The sequence below is a fragment of the Apodemus sylvaticus genome, chromosome 14 (genome assembly GCF_947179515.1).
Source record: "Apodemus sylvaticus chromosome 14, mApoSyl1.1, whole genome shotgun sequence".
NCBI lineage: Eukaryota > Metazoa > Chordata > Mammalia > Rodentia > Muridae > Apodemus > Apodemus sylvaticus.
In genome coordinates, this window is record NC_067485.1 from 15,439,757 (window position 1) to 15,466,264 (window position 26,508).

Genomic DNA, 26,508 nt, shown 5'->3' on the forward strand with positions numbered 1-26,508 from the left:
TAATAAAAAAAAACTGGCTCAGGTATTATGTTACAGTTTCAGAAAACAGATGGAAGGAGGGAGGAGAGGTCTGGGTGCGGAGGTGAGCCTCCCATTGGCTAGACTGTAACTCTCCTGATTCCCAGGGAGGCAGAGCACTCCCTCTAGCAACTGAACAAGTCTCAGGAGCTTGATTGGTGAGACTGCCAATCAGCTTGTTCTTCTGAGACAAGTTTTCTCACTGGCCTGGGGCTCACCAATTCAGTCACACGGAGATCTGTCTGTCTGTCTGTCTCTGCCCGCCAGGCACTGGGATTATAGACAAGTGCCACCATGCCCAGCTCTCATGCTCCCATGCCAAGTGCTCCCCCACTGAACCATCTGTCAAAACCCCAGAAGCTCATTTTCTAACGAGAACTTATCAAATGCTGCCCAGGAATCCGGGCAGGAGGGAAATAGAGGTGTGTATTGGAGGGGCTCCTGATTCACTGCAGTGGGTGTCCTGCTGCCTGGCTACAAGGGGATACATCCTAGTCAGGGACGTTTCTGGACATGGCTTTGAAACCTGAGGTATCTGATATCTGCATCCATCTTTCTCCCTCCCTGGGACCCTCTCCCTCTTGGGGAATCAGAGTTTGTCCATGCAGCTCACTGAGCAGAAAGGACTATGGGATCTCAATACCACCCTTCCACATCACAGGTCAACAGTGGGACTGACATATTTGCCTCCACCTATGATTTCAGGATCTAGTCATTGTTCCAAGGCACAGTCACCCTTTCCAGAACTCCAGGATTAGTGACTAGTCACTAATGGTTACTAGGTCAGAAAATTACTCACCTCGCAAATCTTTAGTGTACCCACAAACATAACCAGCTTGCTACCAGCCCCAGCCATCTCCATAGAAACAGACACAGGTGACCTCAGGTGACATGTGTCTGAATAGTATCTGCAGCCTCTGAAAGGTGAATAGCTTTGACTATTTGGTGACCCGGACTTAGGAAAAACCCTGTGCATTATTATTAGAATGGAAGAGGGGACATGGCGCTCCAAAGCCACTCCCTAAGTGGAGATGAGGCTGATGCACCGTTTAGGGCTAAGAATGGCTCAGTCTCTTGTTGGCTGCACGCTGACCAATTGTAGGTCTCTGTGTTAGCACACAGTCATTTGCTGCAAAAAGAAACTTCTCTAAGGGAGGGGTGAGAGGTGCATGATCTATGGTCATCCAGATACATACCTTAGGGTCAGTAAACACCATGTCCACTCAGAAGATTAATACTAAGATTTTCCCTCAAGGCCTGTGACCCAGACACCCATTGACCATGTCCAGACAGCCATGGGTTCTTGGCCCCATTAATCATGTCCAGGCATTTTTTTTTCTTGAGAAGTTGTTCTTAAAATCCAATCACTAAAAATGATTGGTTGACTCATAATATTCATGCCACTGTTGCATGTAAAATGAATTATAAAACTCTTGCTAGCTCATATTAAAGACACATAATCCAGGTATTTTATTTACGAGCCATAACCCTGGATTGGGCAGGTTTGGAGCTATTCTAACTCATTTCCCAGCCATAATGTCCCTTGTTACTTGCTGGTTTTCCTGGTCATGTGCTCATGGTTCATCTCTTCTCACAGCAGCCTCCTCTAGCCTCCCCCTTTCCCCCCTCCCGTCCTTTCTTCTTCTCTCCCATCTCTACCTGCGGCCAACCAGGTCACTGAAATCCCACCCACCTCTATTGCCCAATCACACAGGCTTTATTCTTTTGTTGACCAATTAATTCCAGGAGCAAGGTTACATTGTATCACTTGATCACTAGATGTGATCACTAGATCACATGAGGATCTGCTTGTCCCAGGTCAACCAGATCTTGGGAGTCAGTATTTAGTATTTAAATATAAGCAGCACCAGAACAACCACCTCCAATTGCACTAGCAATAGTGGAATGACTAACTAGGTCAGTTATTACTGTGGTTCCCAGGGTTCACAGATGATTTCTTTTTTCAGTCAGTAGTGTGCATATCACCTTCAGGCGCTACAAAAGATGGTAGTTAGGGGGAAAACTTCCAAGTTATTACCAGCTTGATTTTCCCATAGCCTATGACTCATTATGTGGTCTTGGCACTGAGTAGACTCAATGGGTTTACAAAAGATCACAGCAAGAACTGGGGAGGTGACTCAATAGTTAAAAGTACATGCTACTCTTCCAGAGGATCCAGGTTCAGTTCCCAGCACCCACACAGTGGCTCACAACTGTCTGTAGCTCCAGTTCCATATAACTCAACACCTTAATTCATACACACACACTCACACACACACACACACAAAATCTCAACTTGTAATTCTGGCCTCCAAAGACACAATGTGCATGTGGTTCTCATATATACAAGCAGACAAAACACTCATACACACAAACTAAAAATTATGTATTTATTTATTTTTAAAGAGCACATGAAGCTGTAAGAGAATTGTGGGAGATAGGAGAGGAGGAGGGATTAGAGAGGATGTAGGAGGTAAATTTGATTATTGACTTTTTAAAAAATATTAAAATTAAATGACTTTTTTTTTTAAAAGAAGACTGATATGATAGAAAGGCCCAGATAGGGGAGCTCAAAACCGTTCCAGAACTGGAAACCCAGAATCCCTGGCCCCACAAGATTTCAGTCCCCCCATGGCTCAGGCCACACTATTCCTCACAGCTGAAATCAAACCATGTGGACCATGAGAAGCAGTCAGGGCAACAGGGAGAGGCCACTGCTCAGCTGCAGCAGGAATTCCAAAGGGCCCAGGTGTGAAGGGCAGGGGCACCTAGGAAGGCCTGACCTCATGGTGGGGGGAGGGGAAGGAGAAGAGGGGATGAGACACCTCTAAGATCCGATATAATAGTAGCTGATGACATCTAAACCTCTGGCAGAGGGATAGAAGGATCCCGGCCCATGATGGTGAGGGACCCTTCTACTTTCTAAGATTTGGAGGGACATAAAATAGGAAGATGTGACATGGCAAAACGTGGCTCTAAAGTGGGAACTGAGCCTAACCATTTCCTCTCGTTAGCAATGAGACATCAAAAGAAAGCACACACATGTGGGAAGGGAAGACACGGCTTCCATGTTCAAAGTCTTGGGAAGAAGTGTGAGGTGGGATCATTGCCTAGCGATCCGTGTCCACCTGTGCCTGCTGACAGGACACCTCTGCTTATCCTAGAGCCCCTGGCTCTGACTGGTACCAATGTCTCTGAGAACAGTACTTGCCTTTCTCCTCCCCAGAAAACAGACCCAGATAAGAGAGGGACAGATCACTGACAGACAGGGACCTGGCGCAGAAGGGGAAGGCCAAAGAGAAAAGGGGTGCCCAGGGAGGGGGTGAGTGACCAGGATTCAGGGCAGCGCACAAAGCAGGCATGCCACTTGGAGACAGAGCCCTGGCACAGGACCCAGGACCTCCACTTAACTCGCAGGCAAGAGAGGTTCTCCCTGGTTTCTGTGTTCAGATATCATATAAAGAGAAGTACTTCAGCCTGAGGAGGAAGCAGTTGGGCGAAATGATGTGGTCCATGCTCCCAGGTATTGTGAACAGCAGGCAAGCCTGCTGTAGACAGGGAAGAGCCCACAACAGGCAGGTAGATAGCTAGCTGCTTGGTAAGGGGTGGGGATGGGCAGAGTAAAACTCAGGAACGGTTAGTTACCTGTGTTCGGATCAAAAGAGAAAGAGGAAGAGCAAGGTGAGATGGATGAATCAGATTCAAAGAGGGACTAAGTCCATTGTCTTCTGTGCCAGGCCACTGGGGTGGGGGGATGGGTAAAGGATGATAGCTAGGATGGAGTCACTGGTGGGAACTGAAACCCAGCAGCCAGCAGGGAGGCTTAGGGACCTCCCTGCAGCCATCTGTCTTTGGAAGGCCCTGAGAGACGACAGCATCCTATCCAGGGATGTGTCAAGCAATATTGCCATCCGCCTGGGGGTTCTGAATGGGAGGAAGGAGGTTTCCCATGAGAAATCAAAGCTTGGAGCTGCGCCGCATGCGTGCAGGAGTTCCAATTTCGCACTGCTAATGTGGTTCAGGGAATCTGGAGCCAAGAAATAAATGTAAAAACTTGCCTTGGATGGGTGAAACCCAGGGCCCCCCAGCTCAAGGCAAACAAAGTCACTCTGTGGGAACGTTTTCGCAACCCGGGACACATGTGGGCTGGCCTCCAGGATGGCTCCAGCTGGGGTTCCCACACGCCACATCCATTTCCTGTTGCACCACTGGCTGCCGAGCACACAGATATCTGCTGTCGCTCTGGCTCCCACTGGAGGGAATGGCTGTGGAAGAAAGGACAGCTGAGGGGCTGCACAGCGAAAGCATGAGGCAGGAGCAGAAACAGACTGACACCTGAAAGCAAGGAAGCTACGTAAACTTTTAGGGTTGAGGCGGGAGAGAGAGCTCAGTGGGTAAGAGTGCTTGGTATACACGCATGAGGACCCGAGTTCAAATCCTCAACACCCATGAAAACAGCCAACTTGACTACAAACATGTGTAACCCTGATGCTGAGGTCAGGGGAAGAGACTAACATGCAATAGATCATTGCAACTTGGATGAGATGATGTGGATTATATAAAGATAGATAGATAGATAGATAGATAGATAGATAGATAGATAGATAGATTGATAGATAGATAGATGCATACATAGATAACAGAAGATAGATGATTGACAGAGGGTCATTAGATACAGTACATTACCCACTCAGACACAAAAGAAATCCTCTATCATATTTCACATTCAATACCATAATCTCTGTTTATAAGACAGAAATTGCAAAATTGGAAATCAATAACAATAAAACCACCACAATCTTGGACTAGTGACATGGCTTAGCAGGCAAAAGCACTTGCTACCAAACCTGGCAACTTTAGTTCTATCCTCAGAACTGACCTTCAAACATTATCCTCTGTCCTCCACATGTGTGCTCTATAGCACATGTGTGTGCCATAGCACATGCGGGCCTATACTTACTCATACACACAGGATGGCGATACTACTGCTGACAATGATGCTGTCACGACGACGACGATGATGATTTTAAACTCAAAATATAAATAGCTATAGCTGGGCATGGTAACCCACACACATCTATAATTCTAGCACTAAAAAAGCTAAGCTCACCACAAATTTGAGGCCAGCCCAGGCTATACTTGAAGACCCAGTCTCAAGGAAAAAATTCAAAAGACTAAAAAGCCACAAATACCCCCCCAGTGACACCCACACCCACATCTTATCTGCAAGCAACTTGTTTCAAAGCCCCCAGCAGACACTGAAAACTGCAGACAGCACCATGAAGTTTCATCGTGGCCATCAACCTAATCAAGGGTTAGAATCACCTAGGAAACTGGACACATCTCCTAGAGAGCTTTCAAAGATGTCTAAGAAAGGAGGACCACTCCAGATGTGGGCCATTCTACTGGCTGGCATCATGGACAGAATAAAAAAAGAAAGCCAGCAGGGCACCAGAATTCACTTCTCTTGAGTCCTGATTGTGGATACAATGTAACAGCAGCCTCACGGGATACAATGTAACAGTGGCTTCACAATCCTGCTACTGTGAATCCCCTACCTTGATGAGCTGCACCTTCCAACTGTGAGACAAAATAAACCTTTCCTTCCTTACAATGCTTTTTCTCTGGTATTTTGTCACAGCTACAAGACAAATAGCTAATACAAACACCAATAGTTTAGGTGCTTTCTTTTCTTTATGTATATACATGCTTGTAACAAGGTTTCATTTATTAATCTGGCACACTGCTGTTTTAAATGAGAATGGCCCCCAAAGGCTTATATATTTGAATACATGGTACTCAGTTACTGTTGAGGTTTGGTCTGTTGTTATGTATTGTAATCCTAAACACTGGCCCTCAAGGTCTGGTTGTAGAGGAAATCCACACCAAGTGATGCTACGTAATCTTGCTCCTTAATTTAAAACTATTGGTTGAATAAAGATGCCTACAGCCTATAGCTGAATAGAAGAGAGTTGGTGGGGTTTCAATTCCACAGCTTGGGATCAGAGTGGGAGGAGAGAGAAATGGGGAGAGGAGAAGACACCATGGGGTAAGGGATCTGAGGACTGGCCGTGAGGGCTGGCCATTCGGAGTAACAGCAGCCCAGGAGGATCCTATCTTGGGGTTATTGATAGGAAAGTAGATACTAATAGCTTAGAGGTAGATATCTGTCCAGCTCTAGCGCTAAGGATTATTATAAATACAAAGATAAATACCTTAGATAGGTAGGATAGAAACTCTCAGTTAAGATTGAAATTTGACTACAAGTTAGTGGAACTGTTTGGGAAGGATTAGGAGGCATGGCCTTCTTGGAGGAAATGTGTCACTACGGTGGCTGTGAGGTTTCAGAAGACTGGAGCCACTCCCAGTGTGTTCTCTGTGACCTCCTTGTAGATCCGTTGAGCTCTCAGCCACCCTGCCTTTGTTCTCCCATTGTAGACTCTAACCCTCTGGAACCATAAGCCCGGTTAAATGCTTTCTTTTACAAGTGGCCTTGGTCACTGAGTACTTGTCATAGCAATAGAAGAGTAACTAAGATACACACTAGAGACGGATGGTAGGTAGCAATAGAACAGAACAATTATAATGTTATTCTGTAATATATCTGATGTGAATATGGCCTTTCTGGGTCTTTCAAAATATGTGCTACATTGATTGCATTTTGAAACTGGGATGATCATGGGAGCTGAAAGTGGAGATTTGGGTAAGGGAAGACTCCTGTCTATGGACACTATATACATATGTCCCTTTGTCAGACACATACTGCAGGCCTGTTGTATCTCTCTCTCTCTCTCTCTCTCTCTCTCTCTCTCTCTCTCTCTCTCTCTCTCTCTCTTTCTCTCTCTCTCTCTCACACACACACACAGCGAGAGAGAGAGAGAGAGAGAGAGAGAGAGAGAGAGAGAGAGAGAACATGGAATGCTAAAGCAACCCTTTTCTTACCTTTTCCTACCCTCACGCCAGGCCTTGCACCCTCAGGGACCCTCGGGGAATCTTAGCCCGATCTTCTAGAAGCCCCTACACCCCTGGTTTCTTTTTTATCTAGAACAAATGGATCCAGGAGACACATACCTGACAGACCATCACCTCATCTTCTTTCCTCTTCCTCAAGTTATTGCTTCTCTACCTCAAAGCCTCATTTTTTCCTTTACCAGTGGCTGCATGGAACTGTACTCTCCACAGGGGCTGTGAAGCGCTTCTACCCAAATGTGAAGCTCTGGGTTTGATCCAGAACCCACATAAAGACAGAACTGGTGCCATGAAACACATTTGTAACTCTAGCATGCAAAGTAGAAACATGGTGGGCCAGCCAGCCTATGTAGTAAGTCCTAGGTCCCAGTGAGAGACCTGTTGCCACAATAAAGGGAGACACATGGGGTTGACCTCTGGCCTCTACTCAGCTGCACACATGCACACTTATATCAAATACATGCACACACACACACACACAATTTAAAGAAAAATGTTTAGTTTTTAACACATAAGGCTCACTGCATAACAGGATTAATATCCATGGTTTCAAAATGTCTCCATATTCCACACAACTCGTGGTTTTGGTGGGGGATCAGTCAGCTCTGTTCTTCTTGTTGCTAACAGTAAGTATCCATCTTAAGAAAAGCTACATATATTAAGATGATTCACATTTTTTAAAATTCCCTCTAAGTCATTATTCTAGTTTCATCTCAATTGGTGTGACAACATATCCTGGCATAAATCAACACAGGAGGAGGACTTCTTCAGGTTACAGCTTCAGGTAATAGTCTGGCATTCTGGGAAATCAAGGTGGGAAGAGGGGGTGTCTCAGAAGCTGATCACATCACATCCACAGTCAAGAGCAGAGAGCACAGTGCATGTAGGCCTGCATTGCCTGCACTGCCTGCTTGCACTCCCTACCTGCACTGCCTGCCTGCACTGCTTACCTACACTGCCTACCTGTACTGCCTGCACTGCCTGCCTGCACTGCCTACCTGCACTGCCTACACTGCCTACACTGCCTTCATTGCCTACCTGCACTGCCTACACTGCCTGCACGGCCTACACTACACTGCCTGCACTGCCTACACTGCCTGCACTGCCTGCACTGCCTACCTGCACTGCCTACCTGCACTGCCTACACTACACTGCCTGCTCTGCCTACACTGCCTGCACTGCCTGCACTGCCTACACTATACTGTCTTCACTGCCTGCACTGCCTGCACTACACTGCCTGCACTGCCTACACTACACTGCCTGCACTGCCTGCACTGCCTACACTATACTGCCTTCACTGCCTGCACTGCCTACACTACACTGCCTGCACTGCCTACACTATACTGCCTGCACTGCCTGCACTGCCTGCACTGCCTACACTACACTGCCTGCACTGCCTACACTATACTGCCTTCACTGCCTGCACTGCCTACACTACACTGCCTGCACTGCCTACACTGCCTGCACTGCCTTCACTGCCTACACTACACTGCCTGCACTGCCTGCCTGCACTGCCTGGCTGCCTGCCCAATTGCTCTCAGCTAGCTTTTGCTTTCTTACACAGTTCAGGCCTCCTTGCCACTCATGACAGGCTAAGACTTCCTTTGTAAATTCTATAAACTGTATTATATAAAAAGCTTATATATAAATGAAAGCCAAAATCTTATATCAATTAATAAGCAAGGCATTCCCTCTCAGACAAACCACAACAATTCCTTTTCTAGATCTACCCAGGTGACTCTAGGTCATGTCAACTTTGACTGTTACAATCAACCAAGTCAGTGACCAAAAGAACATAAAATAAAATTAAGACTATGCAACAAGTGACTGAAAGCACTTTCAAAAGAGGAGTGTGTTTGTGTGTGTGTGTGTGTGTGTGTGTGTCAGTGTGTGTGTGTACCTGTGTGTATGTGTACCTGTGTGCATGTGTATATGTGTGTATGTGTACCTGTGTGCATGTGTATATGTGTGTACATGTACCTGTGTGTATGTGTACCTGTGTGCATGTGTATATGTGTGTACGTGTACCTGTGTGTATGTGTACCTGTGTGCATGTGCATATGTGTGTATGAGTACATGTGTGCATGTGTGTACCTGTGCGTGTACCTGTGTGTGGTGGTGGGGGCAGATGTGTTTGCATGTGTGTGTGGAGGCCAGAGGTTGGCTTTAGGTGTCTTCCTCTGTAACCTCTTCATTTTAACTTTTTGAACAGTTTCTTTCACTGAACCAGGAATGCCCCTGTCCCCACCACCTGCCCAGGGTTAAGGTTCTAGGTGTGTGCTTCCGTGCCTGGCTTATTTTACATGGGACTGTGGAATCTGAATGAAGGTCTTCATGCTTGTGCTGCGAACACTTTATTCACTGAGCCATATTCCCACTCCCACGCTCCAAAATACTTCTGAACAAACAATAAATATAAGATAAAATCATGCCCAAATTGATCTGATATGCAGTAAAGGTGAAGTAATTTATTCACTTAAAATAAAAACAAGATCAGATTAGATTAACAACAGGACCCAGGTACCTGCTATGAGAGGAAACATGAACACAGTGGAGGAGACCACAATGTCCACCTCCACGTCCCTAAGCACAATCAGTCATTGGACTGAAATGGACTAGTCTAGAACGCAGTTGTATTTAGGTAAGTGTAGCTTAAAACACTGACCTCAAAAGAAACAGAAAACCATGTGGGGAAAAGACAGATGAAATGAGTTACAAAAGATACCCTGACCCCAAAACATGCTTTATATATATGTGGAAAATCATCATGGCAATTTCTCGTAGGAAAAAAATTAATTTCACATGAGCTTTTATACAACAAAGAGGAAATGTTTCCAGAGTCTCTCTTTTAAGGCAGTAGATTGCAGTGATAAACTTGTAATAAGAAGAGTTCCCATGTCCTCACAACATAAGAAAGCAGCTCCAAGATCTTAATTAGTTAGCCCACAGCCTTCCTCAGTGTGGGTGCAGAGGATACACTATGACCAAGCTGAATTCTGTCCAGAAATGCAATGATGGTTTCGTGTTAAGAAATCGTGTGTGTCACTCATTGTATCGGTCAGGGTTCAGTGATAAACAATAGAGTCCTTGTCACAGCGGAGAGCAGGGAGGGAGTCCTGACGGTGTTAAGTGGCTCCCAGAGTGTGCACAGCGCTGGAGACAGAGCACAGTCACACATGTTATTGTACAGTAGATATCGATAATCATCCTATGTTATTGTGCACGCTGTTACGTCTCTCACTACGCCAAATTTATCAGTTCAACTTTATCAGACAATTGTAACACAAGAGGACAATCGCACATTTGATGCTTCTGTTGGTTACTTTATCTCATTCTCATAACAAAATGCCATCGTGACCAATGAAAAGAAGGAAGGGTTTCATTCTGCTCAAAGTTTGGCACCAGAATGAGCTATGGGGGGAGGGGAGCTCCAAAATGGCTTCTCTGAACTGGGCTATGGGAGGCTGCAGCTCTCACACTACGGTACATGCAGCCTGTAGGCTGTCTCCCCCAAGAGGCCTCTGCTGTCAGGGGTATTCCTCCTGAACAGACAATACTCGAGTGTTAGGATTAATTATTAGACTTCTGTGACCAGTGCAGTGGCAGCCCTGAGTATTGTTACTGTTTGCTGTTTAGAGACCACGCTGTGCGGTTTCTTCCCTTAAAGAAAAATCAGAAGCTCCTTCACCTTGGTTAGGGGAAACAGGTGTAGTGAAGTGAAGCCTTTGCAGCCTCCGCAGCTTCCACAGCTTCTGCCTTCCAAGCATCACGCCAATGGTCTGATTGCTCTAACGTCAATCAGAATCAAGTCTCCTGGAAGAAGACATGTGCACACACTCCGTCTCTGGGATTCAGGGTCTTTATGTGGCCATGTAGTACTGACATGCCCTGCAGACTCCAGCTAACCCCTCACTTCAGTATGCCCTACTGTGCTGTTGCATGGCAACCACACTCATAAACAACTCTGACACCATTCTGGGCCAACCTGAATGAAACTCTGCTGGTACAAAGAGAAACACACCCAGGACCAGTATCTGCTAAGAAATCAAAGCTAAATCACAATGGTATCCACCAACAGCACACCCTAGATTTTAAAAGGGAGAGGAGAAAACCAGTTAACATGTATGACCATAAACCCAACAGTTAAAGAATATGTATGTGACATGGTCCTGAGCCCAGAACTGTCACAGGGCCAATGTTACTATCATTCCACAACACACACAGTGTGAGAACTATTTATCTGGAACTTTATTGTATAGAGCACTATAAAGGATCAGAGATCTAAAGTACTCAGGCTGGTATGAAGCTCAGTGGAAGAGGACTTGCCCTCTACACACACACACACACACACACACACACACACACACACATGGTCTTGGGTCCCTTCCCTGGCACCCCAAGTAGGAAGAGAAAAAGAACGTAGATGCTAGGGCTTGTGTAGACCTTCATAGAAGGAACTTGACACCCATGGGCCTTGGCAGAGGGGCGGGCGTGCCCTAAAGCCAGTGCAGACAGACAGCAAAAGTGTCACTAAACTTCCTGCGTTTCAGGGTGTATGAAAGTACTCGATCAGCACATGCTGCAAAAGCCATGCATGGGGACAGTCAGTTTCAGTCAGGTTGAGGCTGGTTACAGGCATGCCCTAGAAAAGGACTGGGAGTCAAATGAAGGGACCAGTGTGTTCTGAGGAGAGGAGATAGAACAGACACGCCCAGGAGATGAGACTTCCATAACAGTCAAGGTTAAATCTCTGAGTAGCCTGTCTCCTCACGTTAGTCAGCTTTCCAGTAGATTCTCTTCATTCAAACAAGGTGTGGTATGCATCGTTGTGTGTGTCTGTGCATGGCTGTGCACGTGTGTGAATGTGTGTGTGTGCTATGTTTGTGTCTGTTAGATATGTATGCATGATATATTTGTGCTATGTGTGTGGTGTGTGCAAGTATGTGCTGTGTGTGCTGTGTGTATGTGTGCATTGTGGAGTGAGTTAATAGTATGTATGTGTGCTGTGCATGTGCAGTGTCTGTGTGTGTGGTGTGATGTGTGTGTTGATATGTATGTGTGCTATGTGTATGTGTGTGTGCTGTGTGTGCATGCAGTGTGTATGTGATATGGTGTGTGTGTGTTGGATATATATGTGTGGTGTGCATGTGGCTACATATGTGTGGTATATGTATATAATGAACATGTGCGTGAATGTGGATCTGTGTGCATATATGTGTATGTAGTGGATCTGTGTGTGTGTCTGTGTATGTGTGTATGAGTGGCAAGTGTGGTATATATGTATAATGTATATGAGTGTGAGTGTGTATCTGTATGCATGCATTATGTGTATAGCGGATATGTGTGTGCATATACTAGTGTAGGTGTGTGCAGGTATGTGTATGGTAGGTTGTATGCATGTGTGTATGTGTCTGGGTATTCAGTGGATACATGTGTGCGTGCATGTTGTGCATGTGTTTATGCATGTAAGCATAGGTGTATATATGTAGTGTACTCACACCTCTGCACACTCATGTGTAAAAGCTGAAAGAGGACTTTGGGTGTCTTCCTCTATCATAACCTCACCTTCTGACTAAATCGGAAACTCACAATTTTTGGGCTAGATTGGCTGGCCAGTAAACTCCTAGAATCTGCCTGGCTCCGCCCTACTGTGTGTGTGATAGATGTGTGTGTGTGTGTGTATAGTGAATATGTGTGTGTGTAGTGGGTGGGTATGAATGTGTGTAGTGGATGTATATGTGTATAGTAGTTGTGTGTGTGTGTGTGTGCGTGTAGTGGATGTGTGTAGTGGATGTATATGTGTGTAGTAGATGTGTGTGTGTGTGTGTGTGTAGTGGATGTGTGTGTATAGTGGATTGTGTAGTGTATATGTGTGTGTGTGTGTGTGTGTGTAGTGGATGCATATGTGGTAGGTGTGTGTGTGTATGTGTGTGTGTGTGTGTAGTGGATGTGTGTAGTCAATATGTGTGTGTGTAGTGGATGCATATGTGGTAGGTGTGTGTGTGTATGTGTGTGAGTGGATGTACTGGATGGATATGTGGTAGGGGTGTGTATATGTGTGTAGTAGATATGTGTGGTGTGTGTCTGTGTGTACTAGATGCATATGTGGTAGGGTGTGTGTGTGTAGTGGATGTGTGTAGTAGATGTGTGTGGTGTGTGTCTGTGTTTACTGGATGCATATGTGGTAGGGGTGTATATATGTAGTGGATGTGTGTAGTGAATGTGTGTAGTGGATGTGCATATGTGTAGTGGATGTGTATAGTGGATGTGTGTGTGTGTGTGTGTGGTGAATGTGTGTAGTGGATATGTCTGTGTGTGTAGTGGATGTGTGTGTGTGTGTAGTGAATGTGTGTAGTGGATATGAGTCGTGTGTGTATGTGTGTAGTGGATGTGTGTGTATGTATGTGTGTGTGTGTGTGTAGTGGATGCATGTATGGTGTGTGTGTGTGTGTGTGTGTGTGTGTGTGTAGTGGATGTGTGTAGTGGATATGTGTGTGTGTGTGTAGTGAATGTGTGTAGTGGATATGTGTGTGTGTGTGTGTGTGTGTGTGTGTGTGTATACATGTGGAGTCAGAGGCAGATTCCCTGCCCCTCCACAACCCTCTCTCCACCTTGCTATGTGAGGCAGTCTCGCCCTACACAGAACTCACAGAGTAGGCTAAGATGGCTGACCAATGAACCCCAGGGCTTACCTGCCACCGCCTCCCCAGGGCTGGGAAGACAAGAGCTCATTGCACACCTGGCTTTGTATATGGGTGCTGGGGATTTGAAGTTGGGTCCTTGGGCTGTGTGGTGAACACTTTACTTACTGAGCTATTGTCCCAACCCTTGGTGAAAGATTTTTATTTGACACATATAAAAACCTTCCACAGCTCAGTAGGCAAAAAGGGACGTTAACATCACCTCCACCACAGTGAGGCAAGACTCCTTAAAGTGAAGAGCAAAAGGAGGAGGTAAGGAGAATGACATTCCGTGGGGAAACCAGCAACCAGCAGACCAAGGTCAAGGCAGAGAGTGATTTCCTCCCCTGGGGTCTGGCTTCTTCCCACAGATCCATATGCCCTTCAGGAGCCAGCCACGACCTGACAGTCTCACCTCCTGAAAATATGTAGGACTTTTAACTCATCCCACAATACATACACAGAGAGAGAGAGAGAAAGACAGAGACAGAGACACAGAGACAGACAGAGACAGACACAGAGAGTGAGAGACAGACAGACACACAGAGAGGGAGAAAGACAGACAGACAGACAGACAGGCAGGCAGGCAGACATGGGAAGGAAGAGTTCCACTCAGTGTGGAGACACTGTTTTCAGCACCACAGCTTTGTGACTGGAGTTTGCAACTGTGATTCAGTTCACAAAGGCTGGTCCAGTCTTCTGAAAGCCCAAGCTCCTTAGGTCCGGGTGGCCTGTGAAGACAGGCAGGTGCCCAGGCATTCCTGGGCTCTTCCAGAAGGGCTGTGAGGTCCCTGCAGATGCTTGCTAGAAGACATATGATCGGAATGAAGCTCTGAGGAAGCCAGACTGTTGCAGAAATCCAAATCTCAGGCAAGTGTAATGACACACATCCAGCAGAGGCGGATGGACTGAGAGTTTTGGGCTAGCGTGAGCTACAGAAGGAAACCAACTCATAAAGAAGGCAGAAAAAAGGGAGGGGGAGAAAATAATATGGGGATGGAAGGGAGAAAGGGGAGGGAGATGAAGAGGTGTGTGTGTAGAGAGAGAAAGCGCTTGGCATCTGTGAAAGCTCACTTGGACATTTTTCATCGATGGCTGTCGGCACTCTTTCTCCCCATCACATGGCCGTCTCTGGTACCTGCTCCCCCACGCCCCACCCCTCCACTCCACCCAGGCTCTTGCCACTCCCCTGGGACATTCCCTGTGACATGCCCATCCTCTCTAAACACAGGGACTCCTCACACCTCCTGTGTCCTTCCTTTATTTTTAAGGCCTCCCGGCTTGTCCTCTCCAGCATTTGCCAGCTGCTCCTCCCTGGTCACAGCTTCTTGGGGAGCCAAACAGCTTTCCCACATGCCACACAGTTTCTAGCCCTGGCACACTGACCAGATCCCTTCAGTGACTCCACAGAGCACAGGCCAGGCCCACTCTGAGCTTTGCCTCCCCAAAACCCCTACCTCCCTGCCTTGAACCCAGACATCTGAGACTCAACCTGTCTCTATGATGTCTTGGCTGCAGGTGGCACTTGCGGCCCCCAAAGCACCCAGTTCAAATCATGAGACCTCTGCAACTATCCTGCTATCCTTTCTCCCTCATGGAGAGTCTCCTTGGAACCTTCCATGACAGCAAGGCCTGGACCTGGGTTCCAGTGGGGGGGGTCACTGTATGGTATAGCACAGATCTAGGCAGCAGGGGGCCTTCGGTGCCAGCTCACTGCTGAGCTCTCCACAGATGACTGAGCTTGGGTTTCACAAGGGCCCAGGGAAGGAAACATTTTTATTACCTCGTTTTACAGAAGAGGAAACTGGGGGGTCAGGGTGGTTCACTGACTCACCCAAGGGGAAACTAGGAAGTAGCAGATGAAGGATCCAAGCCTTCCTCTCTGAGCTCGCAATAAACCAGGATTTCTGCTTGAAGTTTCAGAGAGAGAACAGAGAGCTTCGGGGAACAGCACTCTGTCCCACACTGTAACCATATTTATCTGCTGTGTCTACTAACTTCAAGATGTACTCCAACAACTTCAAACTTAGAAACCGTGGCCAAAGGCCCTGTTGCAGGATGACAGAAGAAGGAATTGTGGTCCCTATTCTAATCACAAAGTGCAAAGGATATTTATTCAGAGCACAAAGAAGGCACCATGAACTCAGTATGTATGGCCAATATTCAGGTAAAGTGGTGCCAGGAAAGCATTACATCCTTTGAGGAAGCGCATTAAGCCCCAAGAAGGAAACACAACTTAGAATAGCAGGAAGTTCCTAAAACCCACAAGACTCACAAAGGCCCTGCCCAGCTTGTCTAGGCAGCAAGGACGCCTAAGAAATGAGTCTCTCCAACCCACAGAGAATGCTAGGAATGGAGATTTTCTGAGCTGTCACCCATGCTGAGGCAGGCTCTCTGAGATGGAACTGCTTTGGAGTTATCTAATGCTCCTGTAAGTCACCCCTCCTCTTTCTGTAAGTGACCCCAGTGAGCTTAAGGGATTCACTAAGCTCGACTCAGCTGGAGTCATTTCTCTGACCTGTCGCTGATGTGCCATCCATGGTGAGTAGACATTTGTTCACCTCACACAACAGATGAACAGGATTAGAAGGTCTCGCTGATAACATCAGCAGGAGAGACAGTGTCTTCCCCAACCTTCAATTCATGACAAAATGACAGAAAGGCATAAAGGGCCAAATGTCAACCTCTGGGCACCTAATACCTCAGGAAATTATGTCATCTACATCCTGTCTTAGGAGAGGTGATCTTGGTGCCCAGACCCACACCAGAAGACTCTGTATGCACCCCAGCCAGAGTCAGGGAGAGATCAACAGATGTGTCAGCTTTGTGGATAAGCAAGGTGTTCTAGAACAGGGCCCCTTGAGCACCTGGTAGATAGAGACTTACATGGTCCTAGGGGTACACAAGCTACAGGCTGTTAGGGAAAATAATGGGCAATTGTTTGTATCCTGTAACAGACTTTTCCTGGGGAAATGCAACACACATGCACAGGAACATGCACATGCACAACCACTCAGGCCAAAGGAGGATCCATCCCCTCGACACACCAAAGCACAGATACTATCAAAGTCCAACTTGGTGAACCAATGAGTTTTATTAGGATTAAGTACAGGAATATGGGTGAGGGGTTACTTACAGAAGAGAAATGACTCAAAGACAGATGTGTCACTAAAGCCCACCCCTGTATTGTTCATAAACCTGGGAACCTAAAACCCACTGCACAGTCTGCAGGCAGCTCAAGGGTTGGAGTGTGCCCCTTTCAACTGACTCTGGTCTAAACCTCTTCCAGGGAGCTCAGCTGATTTCTGCTTCTTGCAGAGAGTTGGTCTGGTCTCAGACTTCTTTGCAGTTTGACTCATCTGAGAGTGAATCTCAGCTGTTTTTTTAACTCTTATTCTTGAGAAGGAGGCGCCTAGTGAACTTTGTCACTTTCAGGGACTTCCTGGAGCTGTTTTAAGTTGTTTACTTTATAACTAAAGGAGCTTCCCTGAAGGAGGGAATGTTTGGGTCTTGGAGGAAACCGCTATTCTAAAGCTGGTCAGTAAGCTAAATTTGGGTATGGTCTGTTACAAAGCAATGTTCAGAGAAGAAGATAATAGGGTCACAATGAAGACAATAATAAAGCTGTTTGGTTTGGTTTGGTTTGGTTTGGTTTGGTTTGGTTTGGTTTGGTTTGGTTTGGTTTGTTTACCTTGGCCTGTTAGGTTGGATATCTGGGTCTGGACTGATGAGCTGACACGGAGCAAAGGTACTCTTCTGCCTTGCAGACGATATCTACTTCAGGTGATTCCTCCAGGTCGCCTGGTCCTCAGCCTTCCTAAAAATGTGCCCCTCTCTTAATGACACCAAGCAGATTGATTACAGCCTGCCCTAAAGATCTCTGTTACCTCTGGTTATTCCAAAAAATCTTTATTACCAAATGAAGTCACAACTCGAATCTGGAAGCCCCTCCTGGGGAAGGACACCTTGACACCTAATGCTTGAACTGCATAAGATGCAAGGGACTTTTTAGCAAGAGGATGTGGGCACATCCTCAGAGACTAAGCCTCCATGCTGGGAGTGTGTTTATGGGTTCAGGTTAGCTGGTTCTCCGGCTGCCTCTGAAGGTGGAGTGTAACAGTCACACATGCTGGATCCCTCCGGGTCACCACAGTCCCGCCCCCATTGTGGCCTCCCTCGGTGGGAACCAGTGCTTCCCTTTACACTTCTGTGACATACATCACAAGTGGGCGACAGCTTCATGGAGCATACAGCCTGTGCCTAGGTCTGCATGCTCTCTGAAGTCCTCACAGCAGCTGGGAACCACAGGGGCGCAGCCTGATGTCCATTCTGCCAAAGGAAGAACAGAGGCAAATGGTTCCCAGGGCTAATGAGTGGCAGGGCCAGGCTTCGAGCCCAGCTGTAGTCGGGGTCTCCAGAGAAACAAGAGTAAGAATCTAGATAGAGAACTGGCTCGTGCTATGACCCAGTCTGTGAAATCCCACCCTCAGCAATGTGCAAGCCAGAGATGCCAAGAAGATGCTATTCCTGCACAGATCCAAGGATGGTGAAGGTCACTTGTGGGTAGACAGGAGGAGTTAGTTCCCTCTTCCCCTGGGTTTTGCTCAGACCAACAACTAATCGCCTGAGGTCTGCCATGTTGGAAAGGTCGGAGGTCAAGTATGAGAACTGTCTGCAAACCCCCAGACATACACACAATACATGACCAAATATCTGGATGCCCACTGACCCAGGCAAGTTGACACCTACAATTCCTCTTCTTATTGAGAGCATGACTGGTCACCAGATGCCCTCAATGCTACCCGATGAGCAGGGCTCTGCAGGTAGCTCCATCCGAAGGCCGGCAGAGCATTGAGTGTCTGCAGACTCTAATAAGCAGCCTCCAGTGCTAACTGCAGTAAGACCTCATGCAGTGCCAGTGCAGCTGGGGATAGAAACTCAAGAGCAATTAGCCCAGCGTGGTTGTGCTGAGGCTAATTTCCCATCCTTCCACCAGGGACAAGTCAGGTATACTTATAGCCAAGAGCATGGAGCCTACCTCTCCCCTGGAGGTCAGAGGTCAATGAGACAGACAGACAGACAGACACACACACACACACACACACACACACACACACACGCGCGCGCGCGCGCACATATGCACAGGGGGCAGTTGGGGGTGTCATGTGCTATCCACAGACTAGAGGAGGAAACCCCAAGAATGTGCCCACCTTTCCAAAACGCACTGCATTTGTGGTCTGGCTGGGAGTGATGATGCTCCACCCATCTGCATGCATGTATCCAGCATTACAAAGTTAATTAAGCCTCTGAAGTTTCTCTGTATCTGTCCTAGGCATTTGCTTCTGTGGGAACAGCAGAAGTCAATAGCAGGGCTTTTCAATGCTGCAACAGCAAGCCAGCTCAGAGTGGAATCTGACCCATAGCAGGACCACAGTGATCACTGGGGGTGGGGGGGGGGGGCGCCCGTGGCTTCCCTAGGCTCTGGCAGTCTCATCTCTAAGGGTGGCCGGCTGTGGGTGAGGAAGAAAGGGCTGTGAATGTGTAGAGCAAGTCCTCTGGACCCGCACAGCTAGATGCCAGGCTAAGCTGGTTAGTAGTGAGAGCAGGGATCCCTGTGCTGGATTCCTGGGCAGACCCCAGAGGACTGCAGACTCTCAGGTCCTTAAAATCCATCAGTAAGCGCCTGTGCGCCTCTGAGGAGACCAAGGCTGGCCCTGGAAGCTGCTGCTCCCTTACAGGCAAGTCACCGATGGTTTTGGCTTCCGTTTGTGCTTCCTGTGGGTTGTCAGCTAAGTTCCCAGTCAGAAGAACAAGGGAGGACTGTCACAGCGGCCTTGGGCTCACCTGAATACCCTCCCACACCACCTCCCTCTACCTTCCCACTGTGCCCAGTCCCCCTCCCCCATCCAGCTGCCTCATCTCCCCATTAGCGTCCCTCCACACCTGGCATTCCCAGCCCACCTACCCACACCTCCTCCCCTACCCTCTCCATTTTTCTCTCTCCACTCCTCTGCAAGCCCCCTCGCATCCAACCTCCACCTTCTCCTGAGCCCTATCCTTCCCCTCCATTCCTTAGTATAGTGCCAACCCCCCCCCTCTCTCTCTGTCCTTCTGTCTCTCCATATCCCCTTCCCAACCTATCATGTCTCCCTCCTCAGTCCTTCCTCCCCTTATTTCTTCTCGGGATCCTTGCCCTCTTTCTCCTTATCCCCCTCCCATCCTCTTTCCCATGCCCTCTCCGACTCTCCCTCTCCATCTCCACCTCCATCACACTAATTGGTACACACCGCCCATGCTTCATACCTCGGGACCTCTGGCCAGACCCAGGCCACCCTTGCTCTGAAATAAATCATGGAGCTCTCTTTCCACCGAGCCACCTAGGCCGCCTGCTGTCTGTGGTCAGGGCCATGGTAAGAGGCCACCCAGCTTCTGTGGTGACCACCAAGGATTCCCTCCCAGGTGAAAGCCACTTCCTGCCCAGGCTGCCACCCTATCATGGCTTAGAAATATCCCTCCTTGTGCTTATCCTTCAGATCCTTAGACCCACCGCCAACTTCAGAGTCCCTCCCAGGCCGGTACCTCCCTGACCTCGACAGTGACCACCAGACCTATATACTACCACCCACCTTTACTTTGACCCTCACACCCCCAAAGATGCTTCCCTTAAGAGGGACCACCAAGATGAGAACAGTTTAAACTGCTTGAGGTGGTATCGACCTAAAAGAGCTTCAACCACCACCCAGAAGGAGACTTGGAGCCCGAAAACAAGCAGTGGGGCTCACACACACAGAGGATGCAGTAGGCAGAGCTTCCCCCCTATCTCCAACACAGCCAGCAGAGTGGCATCTTCCCATGGGGCTCGAACCCACATCCCCAGCTCTCCAAACAGGGACCCCCCCTTTCCAGGAAGAGGTTACCCAAACATATCCCACATGTTTGTAGGATTTATCTTCAGACTCCTGTAGTCCCCCACTAATGCCCGGCAGCTGATCTGAACAATTTATTAACTTTGAGTCAGATTCCTCAGCATATCTCTGAGTTGAAATTCTATCCATCCTCCACATGCCTGGCCTCATTCCCCAGCAGCTGCCTGGGAGAAGAAACGCAGTCTCTTTGAAGCTGCGAGGCACCCAGGCCCTGCAACTGTGTAAAGGTACAGCTGAGCAGGACAGAAAAGTCTCGGGGGTGGGGTGGGGGGTGTTCATGGACATGGGGTGAGGGGCTTACTCACAGCTCTAGGAGAATCTGTCCGGAAGCCACAGGCTAATGTGGCAGATGCCTGGGGCACTGCTTGGTCATGGAAAGCAGATGTGCTTCTAGTTTTGATCCTGAGGACACAGAAAAGAGATGTTAAGAAAAGGCATCATTTGAGCAGCTGTGGAAATCCTGCATCTGTTTTCTCTCCAGAGGCTGCCAGCTCTGCCATTGGCATTACTGTTGTTATTGTTGTTGGTTTCCACAAAGGTAAGTAAGCCCTCACTGTTTTCCCAAAGAGTTGTAACAAATAATCACCAAGCTAAATAAAACAAAAAGCAGAAAGCTGTGCCAAAGGGCTGAGAAGATGGCTCAGTCAAGTGCTTGGATACAAGGCTCTGCATTTGACTGTGATCCTGTGTACAAACCTGGGCAGTGGTGGCATGTGCTGGTAATCCCAACTCAGGGGAGGTGGGTACAAGAAGATCCTTGGGGGTCACTGGACTGCCAGCCTGCCCCAGTCAGTTAGCTCAATGGAAAATGAGAACTCCTGTCTCAAAAAACAAAAAACACAAAATATACAACACTTCAAAAACAATATTCTAGATTGATCTCTGACCTGCAGATATATAGACACACGCGTACACATGAAGAAAAATAAAATAAATAAAAAGAACATGGTACCCATGCACCCACTTCCTTCCACCTTGGAACCCACTTCCTGCCATTTGGAGCCCACTTCCTACCACCTTGTTAGCTTACTTCCTGCCACCTTGAAGCCCACTTCCTGCCATTTGGAGCTCACTTCCTGCCATTTGGAGCCCACTTCCTGCCACCTTGGAGCCCACTTCCTGCCATTTGGAACTCACTTCCTGCCATTTGGAGCCCACTTCCTGCCATCTTAGAGCCCACTTCCTGCCATTTGGAGCTCACTTCCTGCCATTTGGAGCCCACTTCCTGCCACCTTGGAGCCTACCTCCTGCTGTTTAGAGCTCACTTCCTGCCACTAGTAGCCTACTCCCAGTCATCGTGGTTGCCATACCCCAAATGCCTCTGCAGAGGTTGGAAAATTACTTATTCCGTGGCTCTGAATTTATCCCCTTCTATCAACCCCCTTTATTCTCACAGGTCAGAAATTCAGTCAGGCAGAAGTGGCTTCTGATTCCTCACAAGATGGCTTATGGGGTTTCCATAAAAGACACACATTGCCCTCTCTGCCACAGCATATCCCAACAGCCTCAAAGATACTGTGTAGCTGTGGTGATGGGGCAGCCTTCCCTACTTTCAGGGGAGATAGGGATGCATCCACATGGTGACTGTCTTTAAGAAATCTCCCACAGTGATGGACAAGCAAGATCCAGTGCCCCGCCCACCAACATAACTTAGCTGCAGTAGTTGTCTGTCTCCTTTCTCTCCTGGGTCCACTCTTTAGTGAAGGTCACATTCTTGAGATGACTCTGCCAAGGGAAGAACATCTCCCCTCTGAAATCTCCTGAGGTTGCTTTCATGTTTTCTGTAAGATTCACATCCAGAATTTTAAAAGGGAGAGAATTCACCCATGCCTTCAAGGTGGCCTCTGAATTATTGCTGAATACCCTCTCTGCTAACAGCTGCTGGCAGTAAGTTGGGATTCTTTCTCAGGGAATGCAGAAGGCAATTGCTAGCATATTGCTTCACCATGCACAAAATCTATCCTGTGGTGATGCCCATCAACTGTCCAGCTGCCTGCTTTACAAGTCCCTGCCATTGGCAGCCCGCCCTGGGTAACTGCCTGTACAGTCATACCATGTGGCCAAAGCCACTCCCCAGACCACACTCAGTCTGGCCAGACACTCCAACGGTCACTGTCGCGGCGGGCTGTGTATCAGGTGCGTGGCTCGTCATGATCTCAGCCTGAGCCACCCTATGTAAGGTTCCATGCATGACGAGTGTGGCTCAGCAGTTCCCCAGCACCAGGCCCAGGTGACGAGGCTTTTCTGTCTACCCACTAATTGCCGTTTTCACTGAGCTCTGTCTGGCCGCAACTCCAAAATTCCATTCTAACAGACTGCATCGTGTCCCCAAGCAGGGGAGTCATTCCTCACTGTCTGTCAGTGTTTGAGATCGGGTAACGCAGACACATAGATCAAGGCTCTTCACGGTCCTCTGTAAGTGGTGAGGTCAGAGCCTGCTGCTGCTCTGTGGGCCTTTGTCATGTATGGTGTAGACAGCCCAGGAGGTGAGTGGGTGGAGCATGGGGACAAGACTCCTCCGGGTCAGCAAATACCCACAAGGTTTTCCTCTCCTGGGTCTTCAGAAGTCTGCAAGCCCCAAGGCTGACAGCCCAGTCTAAGAAACGATGGACGGACGACGCCTTCCTGGCAGATTCCTACTTGCCTCGGAGACCCCCACGTGGGACTGCTGGCTACAGGAACCAACCACCCAGCAAGCATTAATCAGCTCTGCAGATTGCCCTCCAAGGACACACTCTACTACAAGGAGAGAGCTTTGAACTTCAGCTGCCACAGCTGGGGGGAACTTGATAGTAGGAAGTAATAAACAGCCGTCAGGGGGAGGTCATCGGCTGTGGGTAGGAGTGCTCCCTGCGAGACGGAAACGGAAGGACTGGCATCTAGCCGTTTTTCTGCCTGCATCACCAGCTTCTTAGATGGTCAGAAAGCAGAGATCTGAGGACAGGAATCCAGGCCCGGACTATATGGTAAAGAAAGCACTCTGATGCTCAGAGGGCTTTGAGCTGTGGCAGGCTGCTCTCTCAGGAAGTGACACTCCACTCTGAGGCAGGCTACAGAAAGGGGCCATCGGAGGCTGGAGAGCAAGGAGGGAGTTTGTGGAATCCCAAGGTTCACCTGACTCAGCTCCTTGGAGAGGCCTCAGCGGGAACAAGTCATTGAATTGAAGCCTGTGCAGATCCCAGTGGTCTGCTGAGCTCCCTGTGGCTTTAGGCCAGCTGGCACTATGCCTTGTGGGTGTGGCCTTCACAAAGCCGTGTCTTCCTTAACGTCATTCACTAAATGCAAGGGCAGAGGCAAACAGAAGCCGACTCTGCTTTCCGCTGTCCGAAAGAGCAGTCCATAAAGAGATAAGGGAAGTTCTGGGGCTGAGAAGGGCGGCCCACGCAGGAAGGCAACTCTGCAGGAAGAACAGAGACTCTAATAGGATGGTCAGGTCTGTGATGAACTGGGAGACAAGTAATACAAGCTCCTAGCCCTAAACACCAGCAACTCACAGAAGACTCTCTGACAATGTCTTTGTGTATTTATTGTCAATACGAACTTTTGAAACCTTGACTGACTCCAAGTAACTCTACAAAAGCTATTTTAAAGGACGCTATGTGACTACAACCCCTCATACAAGGTGCATCTTCTTATTCAGGATCCCACAACATCTGGGTCAATGAAGAATGTGCCAAGGGCCTGGGGAGTAAAGGTCCTACCTCGCAAGCATAAGGATCTGGGCTTGACGCTCAGAAGTTGTGTAAAAAGCAGGACATGGTGGCACTTGCCTATAATCCCGCCACCAAGAATGCTGGGACAGGAGGGTCCCTGGGGTTTGCTGGCCAGCCAGATTAGCCTAACAGAGAAGTTCCAGGTCAACCAGAAGTTCTATCTCAAAAGTGGGGGAATGACACCCAAGATTGACCTCTAGCCTCTGCACGTATGCGTGTAAATGCACACACACACACCTGTATACATCTGTGAACCCACAACAAACACACAAAGTAGTAAAATTTTAAAAAAAAATATGGAGAGGAGCCCATACTCCATGATTAGACACAGCTGCACAGACGCCAGAGGCATTGTCTTCCTGGGCATTCAGCAAAAGGCTTACACTTTACAAGCTGCCTTTGTTTCAGATGCCAAATCAGAACTCAGGGCTCCTCAGGCCACCTGCACTTGTGACAAGCTGCCTGCAAGGTCAAGTTCTCACACTGTCCCCAGCCTGGTCATGACACAAAATACAGGGAACACCATGCAACCGTCATAGTCTGTCATGAGGGGTACAACCCAAATGAAGACTCAGAGTCTCAGAAAGTCTCAAATAAGAAGCTTCTGTGTTCCTGGGATTTGTCACCTTCCTGGCTCATTCATGTATGACCAACCCAGGATGTTAACCTGAGTGTCGTGTGTCTAATTTCCCCTGGAATCTCATATGAACCTGTGGTTGACTGGATCAATGGCCATGCTGAACACAATCTCCACCCACCCCACCCCACCCCTTCTATCCTCTTGCGTAATCCCCAAGGGCAGACTGAGAACTCCAGTGCTCTAACTTTCAACCACCAATGAATGTTGGTCATTCTGGCATGTCTGGCCCTTTTCTCCTCATCAGAAGCTGACCCTGCCGCCATGTTTGCAAGCCTCCGGAACCATAAGCCAATATCGACCTTTTCACTTACAAATTACCTAGCCTGGAACATTGTCTTACAGTACCAGAACACTAAGTAATGAATAGGGAACCCACGGCTGCTCAGTTCTGATCACACACACACACACACACACACACACACTCTCACAGAGGCCTAATGGGAACTGAGCTGAAGGTATAGCTCCGTTAGACGAGAACTCTAATCCTTCCAATAACTCATATTGAAACAGAAACGCAGACCAGCCAAATGTCTCTGTCCCTCGCTTTTCTTATCCATCAAACGTACTTAGGAAGAACATGCTTGTGCCACTGGGAAGTTGGTGGCACGGAGGCTACGACCTTCAGGATGGGTCAGTGACATTCTGCAGGTTCGTTGCTCAGTCTCCTCTGGACACAACCTTTTTTTTTTTCCTGATGCAAACTGGGCACTGTTAAGGGAGCATTGCCTCAGGAGCCACTGACAGGCACCTTTCCCCAGGGACCTGACCCCTCTGGAGCTTCCCATGCTCACCTCATGCCCCCCAAACCATGATGCAATCATGGGAAACCGAGCACTTTGCCAGTCACACAAAGGTCCCTGCTGCCAGCAGTAGGTCACTGAAGCCACAGGATCTGGTTTTCCAAGAAGAGGCCAGCCAGGCAGCAGGGGCAAACACTGGGGATGGAAACAGGCAGAAGCTTGTCAGTGTTTTCACACAGCAGAGATGAGGCTGCAAGGCTTGGGGTGCCAAGCCAAACAGTCACACAAGCAACCTGCTCCTGCACGCCCCCAACACTTTAGCCCGGCCCAGGGGAGAGAGAAGAGGAACGAAATTTCCATCATTCCCTTAGCCTAGGTCCAACTTGACACCTCAGCTGCAGAGGCATTTCAGGACAGCACAGCCTCAGGGCAAGGGAGATGTCAGGCAGGGCTCGGGTGGAAGAATGGGAAAGGGAGAAAGCAGGCGTTAATCTGCTAAGAAACAAGGTAGTCACATCCCTGCTCTTCTCGGATCATCTTTTCCAAAACTTAGAAACAATGCAGTGCAAACCCCAGGGCTGCTACTGCTGCCGAGGTCTGTGTTTGATTTCCACCACTTCCCTACAGCAACATCAAAGAGCCAACGCTGACCTTGCTATTCCTCCCCGGATAGCGTGAGCACCACACACGTTCAGGCGCACAGCCAGAAGCGATTGAAAACAGCATCTTGCTGTCCGCTCCTGCCTGCTCCTTCATCCTGTGCTCCTAGGGACTCTGTCCCCAGGAGGGCATCCAGGACACTCTTCCAGCCTCACAAGTGTG

General features: G+C 48.3%; 1 long non-coding RNA gene across 1 annotated transcript; it reads right to left on the reverse strand.

The window, feature by feature from the left end:
• Positions 1–17,560: 17,560 nt before the first annotated feature.
• On the reverse strand, positions 17,561–21,406 carry LOC127664875 (uncharacterized). Its single transcript, XR_007973266.1, has 4 exons — positions 21,290–21,406; positions 20,899–20,995; positions 18,878–19,009; positions 17,561–17,996 (listed from the first exon to the last, which is right to left on the reverse strand). It is a non-coding gene; the product is annotated as an uncharacterized LOC127664875 (long non-coding RNA).
• Between the last annotated feature and the right edge of the window lie 5,102 nt (positions 21,407–26,508).